The 20,589-nt window shown below is 32.2% G+C and overlaps 2 long non-coding RNA genes across 2 annotated transcripts; both read left to right on the top strand.

Annotated features, from left to right (window-relative positions):
- The first annotated feature begins 13,667 nt into the window (after window positions 1-13,667).
- Window positions 13,668-14,159, top strand: LOC146735595 (uncharacterized). The gene is made up of 3 exons (XR_014931133.1): window positions 13,668-13,785; window positions 13,883-13,991; window positions 14,089-14,159. It is a non-coding gene; the product is annotated as an uncharacterized LOC146735595 (long non-coding RNA).
- Window positions 14,160-18,863: 4,704 nt separating this feature from the next.
- On the top strand, window positions 18,864-19,595 carry LOC146735594 (uncharacterized). The gene is made up of 4 exons (XR_014931132.1): window positions 18,864-18,978; window positions 19,078-19,186; window positions 19,284-19,402; window positions 19,502-19,595. It is a non-coding gene; the product is annotated as an uncharacterized LOC146735594 (long non-coding RNA).
- Window positions 19,596-20,589: the final 994 nt, after the last annotated feature.

Genomic DNA, 20,589 nt, shown 5'->3' with positions numbered 1-20,589 from the left:
ACTTATCGTTTTATACTTCACTGTTGTTTTACGTATTTATTTCAGTTTTTTATCGGATTCGGTAATATCTCAAATATATATATAGAAGTAACATTCACAATTTATGGTTCAGTCGTCAGCGCAAAGCAAAAAACTAGCGTTGTGTGTTAATAGGATTGGACTTGTTTCCATATTCATTTATTTGTCGGTAATAATATTCAAATGTGTATCATTCTAAATATTCCGCTGAACCAAAATAAACTTCCCAACCTACCACCTCCTGGGAAAACAGTCAATGATCCGTAAGGCAATTCTCACACTGTAATCGAAACATTATAATCAGTTGTGTTTAAAATATAATTGGGTGTTTTCCAGCTTCCATCATAACCCTATACAATTCTTTGCGCCCAAAGTAGAATTAGTGCGCCATCTACGGGACTGATGTGCGTAGTGTTATTCAATTATCCATGCTCGTGGTGTGACATCACTTTTTTAGGGCAGATAGCACAGAAATATAAGTCATTTTTCTGAGTATGGTAAATTGTTGGACTATTGCCAATTTGTATTAATCTCCTCTACACCTAGTATACTCTTTATCCTTAATACTTTCAAGATTTAAATGACTGTTATTTTGTGGTATATCATTTGAATTTCATTCTTAGAAGCGGTTTGAATTTGTAGTTTGTCACGGGCTCATTTGTTTAATTTGACTGCAATTTTATTACATGTAAGATGCGAGGCGTCTCTAATCATTTGTGCATCAGCACCGCCGGCTTTATAATGTGTCATCAAGTTTCAATTCAAGTCAAGTGGATGTTTATTTTTTTACAAATACGGTTATCTTTGTATAATTCTATTCTTGCTCAGTGACATATTGATGGCTTTAGTTGTGGTAACATAACGCCTGATTTACCTATTTCTAAATCAGCTGTTGGGCGACCAGGGGTTGTTGTGAAGTTGCAGAAAAAGATAGCTGGGTAGGGTTGCTGGGCCTTTTGTAAAAAAAAACAAAAAAAAAACAACTTTTAGTAAATGTCGTTGTTCATCATTTGGTGTTGAATTCAGACTGATTTGTCTTGGCCATATGGTAACTCCATTAATGATGACATTCTACCTGACTAACTACAGTTAAGTATGCACGAGTGGATGATGCGGTTTAGGCGATCATTTGTTCATGGTTGCTACTTGGCGAAACATATATGCATTCAGGATTATTACTGTGACACCATCTTATTATAATTGTCCGGGGTTTAAGTGGCAATAACTTTTCTTTTATGATAAATGTTTAACAATGGGGTGTGCAATGGGGTATGCAGAATTTTTGAAGCTTTTAGCAATGTTTTAGAATAGATGTCTAGACATTCAAATAATTCAGGAGTTTTACATATTTTGGATGATAGTTTTTCGTTAACATGGCCCTGTTGTGTTTTTGTATAATCTTGGGCTTAACTCAACCTCATCATCGTCGCCATCTAACTCACTGTACTAAATTAGTTCTACTTGTTTGGCAAGATTTTCAGCTGCACTTCAATGAAAAAGCTGTCTTCATTATAAGCTACTATCCTGCAGATTCTGCATCCCAGTTAATCAGAAATGCGACTGTATATACTGGTCTTGGGACTTTGTTTGGCTTACATTGGTTTTATGGAAGTTGGGCAAGTATTTTTACACACAACATAACATTTTTTGGAATGCTTTACCATTTGCTTTACTGGCAATTGAGGTCTGGCTGGGCTCGTGTCAAACCAGGCAATTTTGTTTCTGTCAAACAATGCTGCAGTGGTAAACATATTTATAAACGATCAAGTAGTGACAAGCATATTATGAGTCGTGTTGGAAGGATGGTATTAATGAGTATCATATGCATCAGGTTTAAGGCACACACGCATTCCGGGAAATAAAATGAATTGGAAAGATTCTCATTATCGATTTCAAAAAATGTCAACCAACTGGCAACACGTGCAGATCAGTGGCCAACCCCCATTTCAAACTATACATGGGAGAAAGTCAGTAGTGGTATATGACAAAATTACTGACGTTTGCTTTGGTCTCATCAGCACGGTGTTACTACTACGAGCTTGACAGGCGTTGTACCTCCACCTCAAGCATTGCACACGAATTTTAACATTTCCAGTCAGTGAGACCAATTTTAAAGACATTAACATTGATGGCTTCTCAACGAATACAATCACACAACTGGATCAGCCATTTATGATTAACACAAGAGATATGGGTGTTGGTATCCGACAGATACTTTTGTTGTCAACAATTTATTAACAGTCATGCATTAACAAAAGCTCACTATAGTTAGCCGTTTACCAATATCACGCTCCATTTTGCATTCTCTAGTTGTATCTTTGCCATACATTGATGGATCAGCCTATACAAATGGTTATTGAAAGCACGCTTCCTTTTCATTTTCTACGCATGTACACACACCGAGGAAGTAACTTTTTCCTCAAAAGATAGATCTTGATATTACACCACACCCAGGGTGCTATGTAGATAGTTTAAAAGTAACATTCACCAAATAAAAACATGGCTATGCCACTCAGGTCGTTATTATGAATCATCAACTGGGCACTTTCTGTCCAATTGCAACAGTTCCCAATTGTGTTACCATTAGTGGACAACAACCTGGCCTCCTATTCTGTGTGTCATATCAGCAGCCTTTAAAAGGTGGTTAATTTCGATGCATGGCTACATTTCGTGGCTTAAGCTCCCAATATTATCAGATTTTTGTTTTTTTAAGAGCAGCATCTAAGTTCTGGCTTATTTAAGGCATCTATAGTTGCATAAAAAGGTGTTTGTTATGTAAAATCCCACAATGATACAAAATAACGGAATGAGATGGTTTGTCATCTCTCCTATATTCATGTACATAAGACTCTATATTAAATGAAGGACCATAGTGAATAACATGATGAGATTTTTTTAAAATCAATACCCATTCCAACAGCTGTTGTACAAAAAATAATACGCAACTCTGAATATGACACTTTCGTCATTTCACAGAATCTGTTTCACTTTGGTACATCCAATGTAAGAAATTGAGGCAGTATATTCCCCTTTAAAGTAATCATATAAACTAGGTGTATAATCAAGCGATGAACAGTAGACAAGTGTACATGGAAACTGGTCAGTTTCCTCTCTCAACATATCAACCATCCAGGAAATAGTCGAGGAGATATCACGTACAATTTTTAAAACACCATATCTAGCATCAGCTTTATTGGGACACACATTTATATTGTTAGCGTCTGAAATAGAGAGACTGTCCGTGATCTGTGACTGTAACAATTTGGATGCTACTGTAGTCAAGGCAAGTACTTGCGCATCAGGAAAAAAGGATCGTAGTTCTCCTAAATGGGAAAAATGCTCTCTAACATTCCTGCTATTTGCTCCTGCAATAGTCGGTTTTCCCCTGTAAGGAGAAAAAATGAGGATACTCATTTTATTATTATTTTATTTTAATATAGGTAATTCATTGTTCCTCTGTTTTAGGGGCTTGGGGATTTGAAACTGGGAAAGGTTGTGAATTTTTTTTGTAAAGCATTATTTAACTAATTTGTACCATAGCTGTCACAAATTGGGCAGTTTGGCAAATCAATTTGTTATCGTGTTATGGGGAGTCATCACCTGCGTATGTCAAATGGCCATAGCGTGTTATTGTTTACAAATAAGCATCTATCCATGAGCCTTTTTAACGTGTTGTTTATCATCGCTTGGGACTCAATTCCTGCATGTGAACGGGTGACAATCCTCCCGCTTTAATTTGTAGCATATTTCATGACGCCTATGTTTTGATATCTTGATGGCTTTAAACAACAGAAATTCTAAAAAAGCTTGTAAATGAGCGATATACTTACCACTTTGGAACTGTATGAACTTCATCAACCACTAATAAAATGATCTTGTTACCATGTTTTCCCTTCAATATTTCAATATTTTGTGTATTCTTTAAGTAAGACTCTGACGACCCAAAAATATATCTTTGACAGGTCAATATCAAGGTTTACCTGTAATTCTGTTATTGTTGCTGCTGACAAACCACAATTACTGATGAAAGATATCTAAAGAAAAAAAAGCACATTAACATTAATTTGTTTTCATCATTTGATACAAACTTCATTAATTACAATACAAACTTTAATCAATTGAATTATTTTTTATCAGGGGGAAGTAAATTAGAATTCTATTAAAGTCATTTCATTAGGTCTTTTATTGGGGACACCAAAGTTTATACAATTATGATTGCTCAATCAGTTGGGAATACCATTGAAAACATTTGATGAATGAGGGATTTCCAATATCCAGTTGGCAGAATTGCAAGTACATTTTTTTTTCTAAAAGATACTTTATAGCCAATTTTTGCTCTTCTTCTGTGTGGGATCGACACCGAACTTCTCACAGACCTTAAAATTAAATAGCAAAAATAAGTAGTACTACCCAAGCGGTGTATTACTAGGTTTTTAATAAGACAATAACACGGGTCGAAAGATAACTCGGACTACTATAGAACAGATGAGCATTGGTCATATGCATGCCACGTTTGTTTGGGGGGGGGGGTAACTTTTTAATCAAATAAAATTCTGTGACTATAGCATAAAGAGATGTTCTTTATTGTTTTATCAAACATTAGTTGGATCTTTGTTTATGTTTGGTCTTAATGTAGCTTGTAATCAAACAAACCAGGGTTTAGTCTAACCTGGATTTTACCCATCACGCATTGCATATGAGTGGTAGGCGAATGTACCAGCGACTGACTAACTATGCCGACCCTACTTTAGGTCATGTTGTACAATCCAAGAAACGTTCCGAGCACCTGTGGTTTGTTCTATAGTAGTCTGAGAAGCTAATATCCAGTCGGCCATCGAACGTAAAGTTACTCTGTGGGACAACAGCTACAAACAAGACAATATACGAAGTATGCAAAAAACTATGATTGCTTTCCAGTAACAATTACGAAATTCATCGAAACACGCATAAATCTACCTAAAAATAAATACACTGCAGCAGTACATACGCTTGCGCAAAACATGAGTTTCACCGCTTTGTAAGACGCTCTGTGATTGGCTGAGTAATTTGCCTGGTTCAATCACTGCTGGAACGAGAGTTCCTATGCGGGTTGTTAAGATCTTTGTGGCTTTCACGGAAAAAAAAACATCCTTGCAGCAAATTAATTGTAACGTCAAAAAATAATTAAAATAAATAATAATATTATCGTAATTATATATAAAAAATATGCCAACCAGAATCGTATTTTGATCAGATTGGCTTCTGAAATAAATGTTTAAAATGTCTCGAAACAGATTAAATATAATGATAAGGATTGTAAAATATAAAGATGATATAGTATCGAACACATTAATTTGTATATGGTAACTTATTTTCAAAAGATTCAGTATAAGTTTAATATTTTAATTTTAATTTCAACTATGTATGTGATTTACTGGCTGGAAAATAGTATATCGCAGAAATGATGCCACGGTTAGACTAAATACATTATCATAATTGAATTATTTGGCATACGATATATTATAATATAGGATATTATCCTTTTGTTTCGTATTTTTCGGTACTGCAGAAAGAAATTTACTTGTCGAAATTATACGACAACATTCTCCCCTTACAACGGGTTTGATGGTTTATATTTTTGATGGCATTTATGATTTGTATGATTGAATGAATTGCAATCTGGTTGTTAAATATATAAAAAATAGTATAGCCAAATTGAGCCACATGTGTTATACTTCATGTGTTGAACTGGTATTTTTTCCAGATATTTTTGCTGAACATTTTATCAATACATTGATTTTAATTTAGCTTGAGGCATTTTCTCATTAATATCCATTTATCTAGGCAAGCATATTGTATTAGTATTTGACTGGTCAGAGTTTTATAGAAGTACTATATATAAAATAAAACGGCTCATAGAGCCTGTCATCACGTCCCGTAGAGTTTAAAGAATCAAATATTTAACTGCAGTAATTATTCATTACTATTATTGGGCATTGATCACGCTGTTGGCACATCTCATATCAATTCTACAGGGTAAGCACACGAAATAAGAACTTCACTGGTACAATTGTCATGGCAATTACACCACTCTGTTTGAAACATTTGAATGATAATGATTGATAAAAAGCACAAATACATATATATTATTCACTATTATATCTTGACACCAGTAATGATGTTGGCACATCTCATAGCCTTCTGCCGAATATTTTTTTCAACACTAAGTGAGTTGTCATGGCAATATATACATATATAACAAACAGAAATAAAAAAAATGGTTCATAGAGCTTGTCAGTCACACCACAATCTAATATTCACTTGCACAGGTATATATTATTCACAACTATTCATTGACACAGATCACTGTGTTAGCACATTTCATACTCAAGTGATTAAGGTGCTGTTGGTGAATTATGTGTCCACATTTACAAACATAGTGAGTTAATGCACACTAATTTATAATAAGTTTAGCTTTCACAAAAACATGCGACCTGTTGTGATTTCTGATTTATTATCCTCACTGGTCATCATTGCGAAGAACAAAAATTGACAGTAAGAAAACTGACGTTATCTATACTTTCTGTTTCATCATTCAAGGTGATATACTGTTTAGCAACAAGAACATGTATTTTGTAAAGTGGTCAAAAAAGGATATATACTAGTAGTGTAGTGGCAATAGTGTAGTGGTTCATATGAAAGTAGTAATATATGATTGAATGAAAGCCAATGGTGAAAGCTGAGAGGAAGCTAATGGCAGGAAGGTGGAAGCTATGAATGCCAAACTTAAGACTAAGCTAGGATTTTAAAATGTACGAGCAATGTGTGATACAGGGAAACTAGCACATGTAACGGCAGAGATGACAACCTAGATGAACTTGGAGTAAGTGAAGCAAATGAACAGGATCAGGGAGTCTTGGGACTAGCAGAAGGGGAAACAGTATTGTACTCGGGCAGGGGTGACAAACACCACAGGGAAGGAGTAGCCATCATTCTTAAGAAAGGGGTACAGACAAATTGATGAAGTGGGAACCTGTCAATAGTAGGCTTAATACGATCAGACTCAGAGTGAAACACATCAAAGCAACTATAATCCGGTGTTATGCCTCAACGAATGATAGTAATGATACTGTTAAGGTAGGATTCTGTGAACAACTACAGCCAACCTTGAAACATACACCTAGAAACGACGTGGAGATTGTGACGAAGGACCTGAATGCCAAGGTTGGAAATGACAACACTGATCGTGAAAGATCCACGGGTAAGAGTCCAGTAAGTATAGTAATTGGGGAGAACCATTTTTCAAAACAAAATCATCCACAAACTGAACTAGTACTCTCCAAACGGAAGGGATAAAACCAGCTATACGATCTGATGATTAACATAACCAGGAGACACTCACTAATTGATGTTTAGGTTAAATGTGGAGCTGATATTGGTAGAGAATATTACCTTGTCAATGGACCATAGCTCTGCTCAAAGCAAAGCTTGGAAAAACAGGGAACAAAAAGACAGGCAGACAACAGTTTGATGTTGGCAAATTACAAAGATGAAAGTCTCATTTGTGTTTCAAATGATGAACAGGTTTCAGGCATTAGTAGTTATGAAGGATCAGACAGAACAAAATGCAAGCAATATTAGTACTTTATGGGAACAAACGAGTGAATCTCGTCTGGGGTATAAGCAGAAGAAAAAGAAGGAGTTGTTGACTAAAAACATATTGCAAACCATATAGAGCAGAAGAGCATTAGAGAAACAAGTAATCGACACAAAATCTGAATAGCTGAAAAAAAGATACAAGAAACAGTACCAAAAAACCAACAAAGCAATTCAAAAGTAAACCAGAGCTCCCAAGCGGGCATACACAGAAAAACTTGTTAATCAAGCAAGGGGCAATCAGGAAGTGGGTACTAGGAAAGATTTATAAGTTTACCAAAATAGTCAGTGGCAAGAAGCGTCGAACCACTGACAAACAGGGTCGATCCCAACAACTGTGACAGAACAAGAAGCTCGCTGGGAGATTCAAAGAAGTATTGAATATACGACAAAAAGAAGGCCAACCTAAGAGATTGTAACATTTGGCATGAGATCACTTTCCTATCAGTATCAAGTAAGATCCTGGCAAAGCTAATTATTCAACGAATCTCAGATGAACAGCTTAGAAATGTTTACAGGTGAGTGAATTGTATACCTTCTCTAATTATAGCATAACTAGATACTCACTGCTGGTAATATTAATGAAATGATTTTAATATTTTAATTTAATTTCAGAACTAAAGCTGAAACACTATCTTTGAAATCAAATTTTAAAAGATTTCAACGGTGGCTTGCCTGACACCCCCCCCCCCCCTAGGGGTAAAAGTTATATGTCATGCCATAGTATGTTTACAGGTGAGAGAATTGTATACCTTCTCTAATTAAAGCATAACTAGATACTCACTGCTTGTAATTGTAATGAATTAATTTTAATATTTTATTTTAATTTCAGAAGTAAAGCAAATTCTATATCTGAGACGTATATCGTACATGTATTCACAACGCCTAGGCTACCAAATCTATAGGAACAAGTTATAAGTCATGCCACAGTATGTTTACAGGTGAGAGAAATGTATACCTTCTCTAATTATAGCATAACTAGATACTCACTGCTGGTAATATTATAATGAATTAATTTTAATATTTTATTTTAATTTCAGAAGTAAAGCAAATTCAATATCTGAGACGTATATCGTACATGTATTCACAACGCCTAGGCTACCAAATCTATAGGAACAAGTTATAAGTCATGGCCACAGTATGTTTACAGGTGAGTGAATTGTATACCTTCTCTAATTTAAGCATAACTAGATACTCACTGCTTGTAATTGTAATGAATTAATTTTAATATTTTATTTTAGTTTCAGAAGTAAAGTAAATTCAATATCTGAGATGTATATCGTACATGTATTCACTACGCCTAGGCTACCAAATCTATAGGAACAAGTTATAAGTCATGCCATTGTATGTTTACAGGTGAGTGAATTGTATATCTTCTCTAATTTAAACATAACTAGATACTCACTGCTTGTAATTGTTATGAATTAATTTTAATATTTTATTTTAGTTTCAGAAGTAAAGTAAATTCAATATCTGAGATGTATATCGTACATGTATTCACTACGCCTAGGCTACCAAATCTATAGGAACAAGTTATAAGTCATGCCATTGTATGTTTACAGGTGAGTGAATTGTATACCTTCTCTAATTAAAGCATAACTAGATACTCACTGCATGTAATTGTAATGAATTAATTTTAATATTTTATTTTAATTTCAGAAGTAAAGCAAATTCAATATCTGAGCCGTATATCGTACATGTATTCACTACGCCTAGGCTACCAAATCTATAGGAACAAGTTATAAGTCATGCCATAGTATGTTTACAGGTGAGTGAATTGTATACCTTCTCTAATTATAGCATAACTAGATACTCACTGCTGGTAATATTGTAATGAATTAATTTTAATATTTTATTTTAATTTCAGAAGTAAAGCAAATTCAATATCTGAGACGTATATCATACATGTATTCACTACGCCTAGGCTACCAAATCTATAGGGACAAGTTATAAGTCATGCCACAGTATGTTTACAGGTGAGTGAATTGTATACCTTCTCTAATTATAGCATAACTAGATACTCACTGCTGGTAATATTGTAATGAATTAATTTTAATATTTTATTTTAATTTCAGAAGTAAAGCAAATTCAATATCAGAGACGTATATCGTACACGTATTCACTACGCCTAGGCTACCAAGTCAATAGGAACAAGTTATAAGTGATGCCATAGTATGTATACAGTTGAGTGAATTGTATACCTTCTCTAATTACAGCATAACTAGATACTCACTGCTGGTAATATTGTAATGAATTAATTTTAATATTTTATTTTAATTTCAGAAGTAAAGCAAATTCAATATCTGAGACGTATATTGTACACGTATTCACTACGTCTAGGCTACCAAATCTATAGGAACAAGTTATAAGTCATGCCACAGTATGTTTACAGGTGAGTGAATTGTATACCTTCTCTAATTATATCATAACTAGATACTCACTGCTGGTAATATTAATGAATTGATTTTAATAATTTAATTTAATTTCAGAACTAAAGCTGTATCACTATCTGTGAAATCAACTTTTAAAAGATTTCAACAGTGGCTAGACTGACCCCCCCCCAGGGCTAAAAGTTATATGTCATGCCATAGTATGTTTACAGGTGAGAGAATTGTATACCTTCTCTAATTAAAGCATAACTAGATACTCACTGCTGGTAATATTAATGAATTAATTTTAATAATTTAATTTAATTTCAGAACTAAAGCTGAATCACTATCTGTGAAATCAAATTTTAAAAGATTTCAACGGTGGCTAGACTGACCCCCTTAGGGCTAAAAGTTATATGTCATGCCATAATATGTTTACAGGTGAGTGAATTGTATACCTTCTCTAATTAAAGCCTAACTAGAGACTCACTGCTTGTAGTTGTAATGAATTAATTTTAATATTTTATTTTAATTTCAGAAGAAAAGCAAATTCAATATCTGAGATGTATATCATACACGTATTCACTACGCCTAGGCTACCAAATCTATAGGAACAAGTTATAAGTCATGCCATAGTATGTTTACAGGTGAGTGAATTTTTATACCTTCTCTAATTAAAGCATAACTAGATACTCACTGCTTGTAATTGTAATGAATTAATTTTAATATTTTATTTTAATTTCAGAAGTAAAGCAATTTCTATATCTGAGACGTATATCGTACATGTATTCACTATGCCTAGGCTACCAAATCTATAGGAACAAGTTATAAGTCATGCCATAGTATGTTTACAGGTGAGTGAATTGTATACCTTCTCTAATTAAAGCATAACTAGATACTCACTGCTGGTAATATTGTAATGAATTAATTTTAATATTTTATTTTAATTTCAGAAGTAAAGCAAATTCAATATCTGAGACATATATTGTACACGTATTCACTACACTACGCCTAGGCTACCAAATCTATAGGAACAAGTTATAAGTCATGCCACAGTATGTTTACAGGTGAGTGAATTGTATACCTTCTCTAATTATAGCATAACTAGATACTCACTGCTGGTAATATTAATGAATTAATTTTAATAATTTAATTTAATTTCAGAACTAAAGCTGAATCACTATCTGTGAAATCAAATTTTAAAAGATTTCAACGGTGGCTAGACTGACCCCCCTTAGGGCTAAAAGTTATATGTCATGCCATAATATGTTTACAGGTGAGTGAATTGTATACCTTCTCTAATTAAAGCCTAACTAGAGACTCACTGCTTGTAGTTGTAATGAATTAATTTTAATATTTTATTTTAATTTCAGAAGTAAAGCAAATTCAATATCTGAGACGTATATCGTACACGTATTCACTACGTCTAGGCTACCAAATCTATAGGAACAAGTTATAAGTCATGCCACAGTATGTTTACAGGTGAGTGAATTGTATACCTTCTCTAATTATATCATAACTAGATACTCACTGCTGGTAATATTAATGAATTGATTTTAATAATTTAATTTAATTTCAGAACTAAAGCTGTATCACTATCTGTGAAATCAACTTTTAAAAGCTTTCAACAGTGGCTAGACTGACCCCCCCCCAGGGCTAAAAGTTATATGTCATGCCATAGTATGTTTACAGGTGAGAGAATTGTATACCTTCTCTAATTAAAGCATAACTAGATACTCACTGCTGGTAATATTAATGAATTGATTTTAATAATTTAATATAATTTCAGAAGTAAAGCAAATTCTATATCTGAGACGTATATCGTACATGTATTCACTACGCCTAGGCTACCAAATCTATAGGAACAAGTTATAAGTCATGCCATAGTATGTTTACAGGTGAGTGAATTTTTATAACTTCTCTAATTATAGCATAATTAGATACTCACTGCTTGTAATTGTAATGAATTAATTTTAATATTTTATTTTAATTTCAGAAGTAAAGCAATTTCAATATCTGAGACGCATATCGTACATGTATTTACAACGCCTAGGCTACCAAATCTGTATGAACAAGTTATAAGTCATGCCATAGTATGTTTACAGGTGAGTGAATTGTATACCTTCTCTAATTAAAGCATAACTAGATACTCACTGCTTGTAATTGTAATGAATTAATTTTAATATTTTATTTTAATTTCAGAAGTAAAGCAAATTCAATATCTGAGACGTATATCGTACATGTATTCACAACGCCTAGGCTACCAAATCTATAGGAACAAGTTGTAAGTCATGCCATAGTATGTTTACAGGTGAGTGAATTGTATACCTTCTCTAATTTTAGCATAACTAGATACTCACTGCTGGTAATATTAATGAATTAATTTTAATAATTTAATTTAATTTCAGAACTAAAGCTGAATCACTATATGTGAAATCAAATTTTAAAAGATTTCAACGGTGGCTAGACTGACCCCCCGTAGGGCTAAAAGTTATATGTCATGCCATAGTATGTTTACAGGTGAGTGAATTGTATACCTTCTCTAATTTTAGCATAACTAGATACTCACTGCTGGTAATATTAATGAATTAATTTTAATAATTTAATTTAATTTCAGAACTAAAGCTGAATCACTATATGTGAAATCAAATTTTAAAAGATTTCAACGGTGGCTAGACTGACCCCCCTTAGGGCTAAAATTTATATGTCATGCCATAGTATGTTTACAGGTGAGTGAGTTGTATACCTTCTCTAATTATAGCATAACTAGATACTCACTGCTGGTTATATTAATGAATTGATTTTAATAATTTAATATAATTTCAGAAGTAAAGCAAATTCTATATCTGAGACGTATATCGTACATGTATTCACTACGCCTAGGCTACCAAATCTATAGGAACAAGTTATAAGTCATGCCATAGTATGTTTACAGGTGAGTGAATTTTTATAACTTCTCTAATTATAGCATAATTAGATACTCACTGCTTGTAATTGTAATGAATTAATTTTAATATTTTATTTTAATTTCAGAAGTAAAGCAAATTCAATATCTGAGACGTATATCGTACATGTATTTACAATGCCTAGGCTACCAAATCTGTATGAACAAGTTATAAGTCATGCCATAGTATGTTTACAGGTGAGTGAATTGTATACCTTCTCTAATTAAAGCATAACTAGATACTCACTGCTTGTAATTGTAATGAATTAATTTTAATATTTTATTTTAATTTCAGAAGTAAAGCAAATTCAATATCTGAGACGTATATCGTACATGTATTTACAACGCCTAGGCTACCAAATCTGTATGAACAAGTTATAAGTCATGCCATAGTATGTTTACAGGTGAGTGAATTGTATACCTTCTCTAATTAAAGCATAACTAGATACTCACTGCTTGTAATTGTAATGAATTAATTTTAATATTTTATTTTAATTTCAGAAGTAAAGCAAATTCAATATCTGAGACGTATATCGTACACGTATTCACAACGCCTAGACTACCAAATCTATAAGAACAAGTTGTAAGTCATGCCATAGTATGTTTACAGGTGAGTGAATTGTATACCTTCTCTAATTTTAGCATAACTAGATACTCACTGCTGGTAATATTAATGAATTAATTTTAATAATTTAATTTAATTTCAGAACTAAAGCTGAATCACTATATGTGAAATCAAATTTTAAAAGATTTCAACGGTGGCTAGACTGACCCCCCTTAGGGCTAAAAGTTATATGTCATGCCATAGTATGTTTACAGGTGAGTGAATTGTATACCTTCTCTAATTAAAGCATAACTAGATACTCACTGCTTGTAGTTGTAATGAATTAATTTTAATATTTTGTTTTAATTTCAGAAGAAAAGCAAATTCAATATCTGAGATGTATATCATACACGTATTCACTACGTCTAGGCTACCAAATCTATAGGAACAAGTTATAAGTCATGCCACAGTATGTTTACAGGTGAGTGAATTGTATACTTTCTATAATTATAGTATAACTAGATACTCACTGCTGGTAATATTAATGAATTAATTTTAATAATTTAATTTAATTTCAGAACTAAAGCTGAATCACTAACTGTGAAATCAAATTTTAAAAGATTTCAACGGTGGCTAGACTGACCACCCCCCTAGGGCTAAAAGTTATATGTCATGCCATAGTATGTTTACAGGTGAGAGAATTGTATACCTTCTCTAATTAAAGCATAACTAGATACTCACTGCTTGTAGTTGTAATGAATTAATTTTAATATTTTGTTTTAATTTCAGAAGAAAAGCAAATTCAATATCTGAGATGTATATCATACACGTATTCACTACGTCTAGGCTACCAAATCTATAGGAACAAGTTATAAGTCATGCCACAGTATGTTTACAGGTGAGTGAATTGTATACTTTCTATAATTATAGTATAACTAGATACTCACTGCTGGTAATATTAATGAATTAATTTTAATAATTTAATTTAATTTCAGAACTAAAGCTGAATCACTAACTGTGAAATCAAATTTTAAAAGATTTCAATGGTGGCTAGACTGACCACCCCCCTAGGGCTAAAAGTTATATGTCATGCCATAGTATGTTTACAGGTGAGTGAATTGTATACCTTCTCTAATTAAAGCATAACTAGATACTCACTGCTTGTAGTTGTAATGAATTAATTTTATTATTTTATTTTAATTTCAGAAGTAAAGCAATTTCAATATCTGAGACGCATATCGTACATGTATTTACAACGCCTAGGCTACCAAATCTGTATGAACAAGTTATAAGTCATGCCATAGTATGTTTACAGGTGAGTGAATTGTATACCTTCTCTATTAAAAGCATAACTAGATACTCACTGCTTGTAATTGTAATGAATTAATTTTAATATTTTATTTTAATTTCAGAAGTAAAGCAAATTCAATATCTGAGACGTATATCGTCCATGTATTCACTACGCCTAGGCTACCAAGTCAATATGAACAAGTTATAAGTCATGCCATAGTATGTTTACAGGTGAGTGAATTGTATACCTTCTCTAATAAAAGCATAACTAGATACTCACTGCTTGTAATTGTAATGAATTAATTTTAATATTTTATTTTAATTTCAGAACTAAAGCTGAATCACTATATGTGAAATCAAATTTTAAAAGATTTCAACGGTGGCTAGACTGACCCCCCCCCCCCCTTAGGGCTAAAAGTTATATGTCATGCCATAATATGTTTACAGGTGAGTGAATTGTATACCTTCTCTAATTAAAGCATAACTAGAGACTCACTGCTTGTAGTTGTAATGAATTAATTTTAATATTTTGTTTTAATTTCAGAAGAAAAGCAAATTCAATATCTGAGATGTATATCATACACGTATTCACTACGTCTAGGCTACCAAATCTATAGGAACAAGTTATAAGTCATGCCACAGTATGTTTACAGGTGAGTGAATTGTATACTTTCTATAATTATAGTATAACTAGATACTCACTGCTGGTAATATTAATGAATTGATTTTAATAATTTAATTTAATTTCAGAACTAAAGCTGAATCACTATCTGTGAAATCAAATTTTAAAAGATTTCAACAGTGGCTAGACTGACCCCCCCCCCCAGGGCTAAAAGTTATATGTCATGCCATAGTATGTTTACAGGTGAGAGAATTGTATACCTTCTCTAATTATAACATAACTAGATACTCACTGCTTGTAATTGTAATGAATTAATTTTATTATTTTATTTTAATTTCAGAAGTAAAGCAAATTCTATATCTGAGACATATATCGTACATGTATTCACAACGCCTAGGCTACCAAATCTATAGGAACAAGTTATAAGTCATGCCATAGTATGTTTACAGGTGAGTGAATTGTATACCTTCTCTAATTAAAGCATAACTAGATACCCACTGCTTGTAATTGTAATGAATTAATTTTAATATTTTATTTTAATTTCAGAAGTAAAGCAAATTCAATATCTGAGACGTATATCGTACATGTATTAACAACAACTAGGTTACCAAATCTATAGGAACAAGTTATAAGTCATGGCACAGTATTTTTACAGGTGGGTGAATTGTATACCTTCTTTAATTAAAGCATAACTAGATACTCACTGCTTGTAATTGTAATGAATTAATTTTAATATTTTATTTTAATTTCAGAAGTAAAGCAAATTCAATATCTGAGACGTATATCGTACATGTATTCACAACGCCTAGGCTACCAAATCTATAGGAACAAGTTGTAAGTCATGCCATAGTATGTTTACTGGTGAGTGAATTGTATACCTTCTCTAATTAAAGCATAACTAGATACTCACTGCTTGTAATTGTAATGAATTAATTTTAATATTTTATTTTAATTTCAGAAGTAAAGCAAATTCAATATCTGAGACGTATATCGTACATGTATTCACTACGCCTAGGCTACCAAATCTATAGGAACAAGTTATGAGTCATGCCATAGTATGTTTACAGGTGAGTGAATTGTATACTTTCTCTAATTTTAGCATAACTAGATACTCACTGCTGGTAATATTGTAATGAATTAATTTTAATATTTTATTTTAATTTCAGAAGTAAAGCAAATTCAATATCTGAGACGTATATCGTACACGTATTCACTAAGTCTAGGCTACCAAATCTATAGGAACAAGTTATAAGTCATGCCACAGAATGTTTACAGGTGAGTGAATTGTATACCTTCTCTAATTATAGCATAACTAGATACTCACTGCTGGTAATATTAATGAATTAATTTTAATAATTTAATTTAATTTCAGAACTAAAGCTGAATCACTATCTGTGAAATCAAATTTTAAAAGATTTCAACGGTGGCTAGACTGACCCCCCCCCTAGGGCTAAAAGTTATATGTCATGCCATAGTATGTTTACAGGTGAGTGAATTGTATACCTTCTCTAATTAAAGCATAACTAGATACTCACTGCTTGTAATTGTAATGAATTAATTTTAATATTTTATTTTAATTTCAGAAGTAAAGCAAATTCAATATCTGAGACGTATATCGTACATGTATTCACAACGCCTAGGCTACCAAATCTATAGGAACAAGTTGTAAGTCATGCCATAGTATGTTTACTGGTGAGTGAATTGTATACCTTCTCTAATTAAAGCATAACTAGATACTCACTGCTTGTAATTGTAATGAATTAATTTTAATATTTTATTTTAATTTCAGAAGTAAAGCAAATTCAATATCTGAGACGTATATCGTACATGTATTCACTATGCCTAGGCTACCAAATCTATAGGAACAAGTTATATGTCATGCCACAGTATGTTTACAGGTGAGTGAATTGTATACCTTCTCTATTAAAAGCATAATTAGATACTCACTGCTTGTAATTGTAATGAATTAATTTTAATATTTTATTTTAATTTCAAAAGTAAAGCAAATTCAATATCTGAGACGTATATCGTCCATGTATTCACTACGCCTAGGCTACCAAATCTATAGGAACAAGTTATAAGTCATGCCATAGTATGTTTACAGGTGAGTGAATTGTATACCTTCTCTAATTAAAGCATAACTAGATACTCACTGCTTGTAATTGTAATTAATTAATTTTAATATTTTATTTTAATTTCAGAAGTAAAGCAAATTCAATATCTGAGACGTATATCGTACATGTATTCACAACGCCTAGGCTACCAAATCTATAGGAACAATTTGTAAGTCCTGCCATAGTATGTTTACAGGTGAGTGAATTGTATACCTTCTCTAATTTTAGCATAACTAGATACTCACTGCTGGTAATATTAATGAATTAATTTTAATAATTTAATTTAATTTCAGAACTAAAGCTGAATCACTATCTGTGAAATCAAATTTTAAAAGATTTCAACGGTGGCTAGACTGACCCCCCATAGGGCTAAAAGTTATATGTCATGCCATAATATGTTTACAGGTGAGTGAATTGTATACCTTCTCTAATTAAAGCATAACTAGAGACTCACTGCTTGTAGTTGTAATGAATTAATTTTAATATTTTATTTTAATTTCAGAAGAAAAGCAAATTCAATATCTGAGATGTATATCATACACGTATTCACTACGTCTAGGCTACCAAATCTATAGGAACAAGTTATAAGTCATGCCACAGTATGTTTACAGGTGAGTGAATTGTATACCTCTATAATTATAGTATAACTAGATACTCACTGCTGGTAATATTAATGAATTGATTTTAATAATTTAATTTAATTTCAGAACTAAAGCTGAATCACTATCTGTGAAATCAAATTTGAAAAGATTTCAACAGTGGCTAGACTGACCCCCCCCCCCCCAGGGCTAAAAGTTATATGTCATGCCATAGTATGTTTACAGGTGAGAGAATTGTATACCTTCTCTAATTAAAGCATTACTAGATACCCACTGCTTGTAATTGTAATGAATTAATTTTAATATTTTATTTTAATTTCAGAAGTAAAGTAAATTCAATATCTGAGACGTATATCGTACATGTATTCACAACGCCTAGGCTACCAAATCTATAGGAACAAGTTATAAGTCATGGCACAGTATTTTTACAGGTGGGTGAATTGTATACCTTCTTTAATTAAAGCATAACTAGATACTCACTGCTTGTAATTGTAATGAATTAATTTTAATATTTTATTTTAATTTCAGAAGTAAAGCAAATTCAATATCTGAGACGTATATCTTACATGTATTCACAACGCCTAGGCTACCAAATCTATAGGAACAAGTTATAAGTCATGCCATAGTATGTTTACTGGTTCGTGAATTGTATACCTTCTCTAATTAAAGCATAACTAGATACTCACTGCTTGTAATTGTAATCAATTAATTTTAATATTTTATTTTAATTTCAGAAGTAAAGCAAATTCAATATCTGAGACGTATATCGTACATGTATTCACTACGCCTAGGCTACCAAATCTATAGGAACAAGTTATAAGTCATGCCATAGTATGTTTACAGGTGAGTGAATTGTATACCTTCTCTAATTTTAGCATAACTAGATACTCACTGCTGGTAATATTGTAATGAATTAATTTTAATATTTTATTTTAATTTCAGAAGTAAAGCAAATTCAATATCTGAGACGTATATCGTACACGTATTCACTAAGTCTAGGCTACCAAATCTATAGGAACAAGTTATAAGTCATGCCACAGTATGTTTACAGGTGAGTGAATTGTATACCTTCTCTAATTATAGCATAACTAGATACTCACTGCTGGTAATATTAATGAATTAATTTTAATAATTTAATTTAATTTCAGAACTAAAGCTGAATCACTATCCGTGAAATCAAATTTTAAAAGATTTCAACGGTGGCTAGACTGACCACCCATCCCCCCTAGGGCTAAAAGTTATATGTCATGCCATAGTATGTTTACAGGTGAGTGAATTGTATACCTTCTCTAATTAAAGCATAACTTGATACTCACTGCTGGTAATATTGTAATGAAAAAATTTTAATATTTTATTTTAATTTCAGAAGTAAAGCAAATTCAATATCTGAGACGTATATAGTACATGTATTCACTATGCCTAGGCTACCAAATCTGTATGAACAAGTTATAAGTCATGCCATAGTATGTTTACAGGTGAGTGAATTGTATACCTTCTCTAATTAAAGCATAACTAGATACTCACTGCTTGTAATTGTAATGAATTAATTTTAATATTTTATTTTAATTTCAGAAGTAAAGCAAATTCAATATCTGAGACGTATATCGTACATGTATTTACAACGCCTAGGCTACCAAATCTGTATGAACAAGTTATAAGTCATGCCATAGTATGTTTACAGGTGAGTGAATTGTATACCTTCTCTAATTAAAGCATAACTAGATACTCACTGCTTGTAATTGTAATGAATTAATTTTAATATTTTATTTTAATTTCAGAAGTAAAGCAAATTCAATATCTGAGACGTATATCGTACATGTATTCACAACGCCTAGGCTACCAAATCTATAGGAACAAGTTGTAAGTCATGCCATAGTATGTTTACAGGTGAGTGAATTGTATGCCTTCTCTAATTTTAGCATAACTAGATACTCACTGCTGGTAATATTAATGAATTAATTTTAATAATTTAATTTAATTTCAGAACTAAAGCTGAATCACTATCTGTGAAATCAAATTTTAAAAGATTTCAACGGTGGCTAGACTGACCCCCCTTAGGGCTAAAAGTTATATGTCATGCCATAATATGTTTACAGGTGAGTGAATTGTATACCTTCTCTAATTAAAGCCTAACTAGAGACTCACTGCTTGTAGTTGTAATGAATTAATTTTAATATTTTATTTTAATTTCAGAAGAAAAGCAAATTCAATATCTGAGATGTATATCATACACGTATTCACTACGTCTAGGCTACCAAATCTATAGGAACAAGTTATAAGTCATGCCACAGTATGTTTACAGGTGAGTGAATTGTATACTTTCTGTAATTACAGTATAACTAGATACTCACTGCTGGTAATATTAATGAATTAATTTTAATAATTTAATTTAATTTCAGAACTAAAGCTGAATCACTAACTGTGAAATCAAATTTTAAAAGATTTCAACGGTGG

This window comes from Saccoglossus kowalevskii, chromosome 12 (assembly GCF_978046115.1).
Source record: "Saccoglossus kowalevskii chromosome 12, keSacKowa6.1, whole genome shotgun sequence".
Classification (NCBI taxonomy): domain Eukaryota; kingdom Metazoa; phylum Hemichordata; class Enteropneusta; family Harrimaniidae; genus Saccoglossus; species Saccoglossus kowalevskii.
This window is presented reverse-complemented; position numbering and strand designations above follow the sequence as displayed.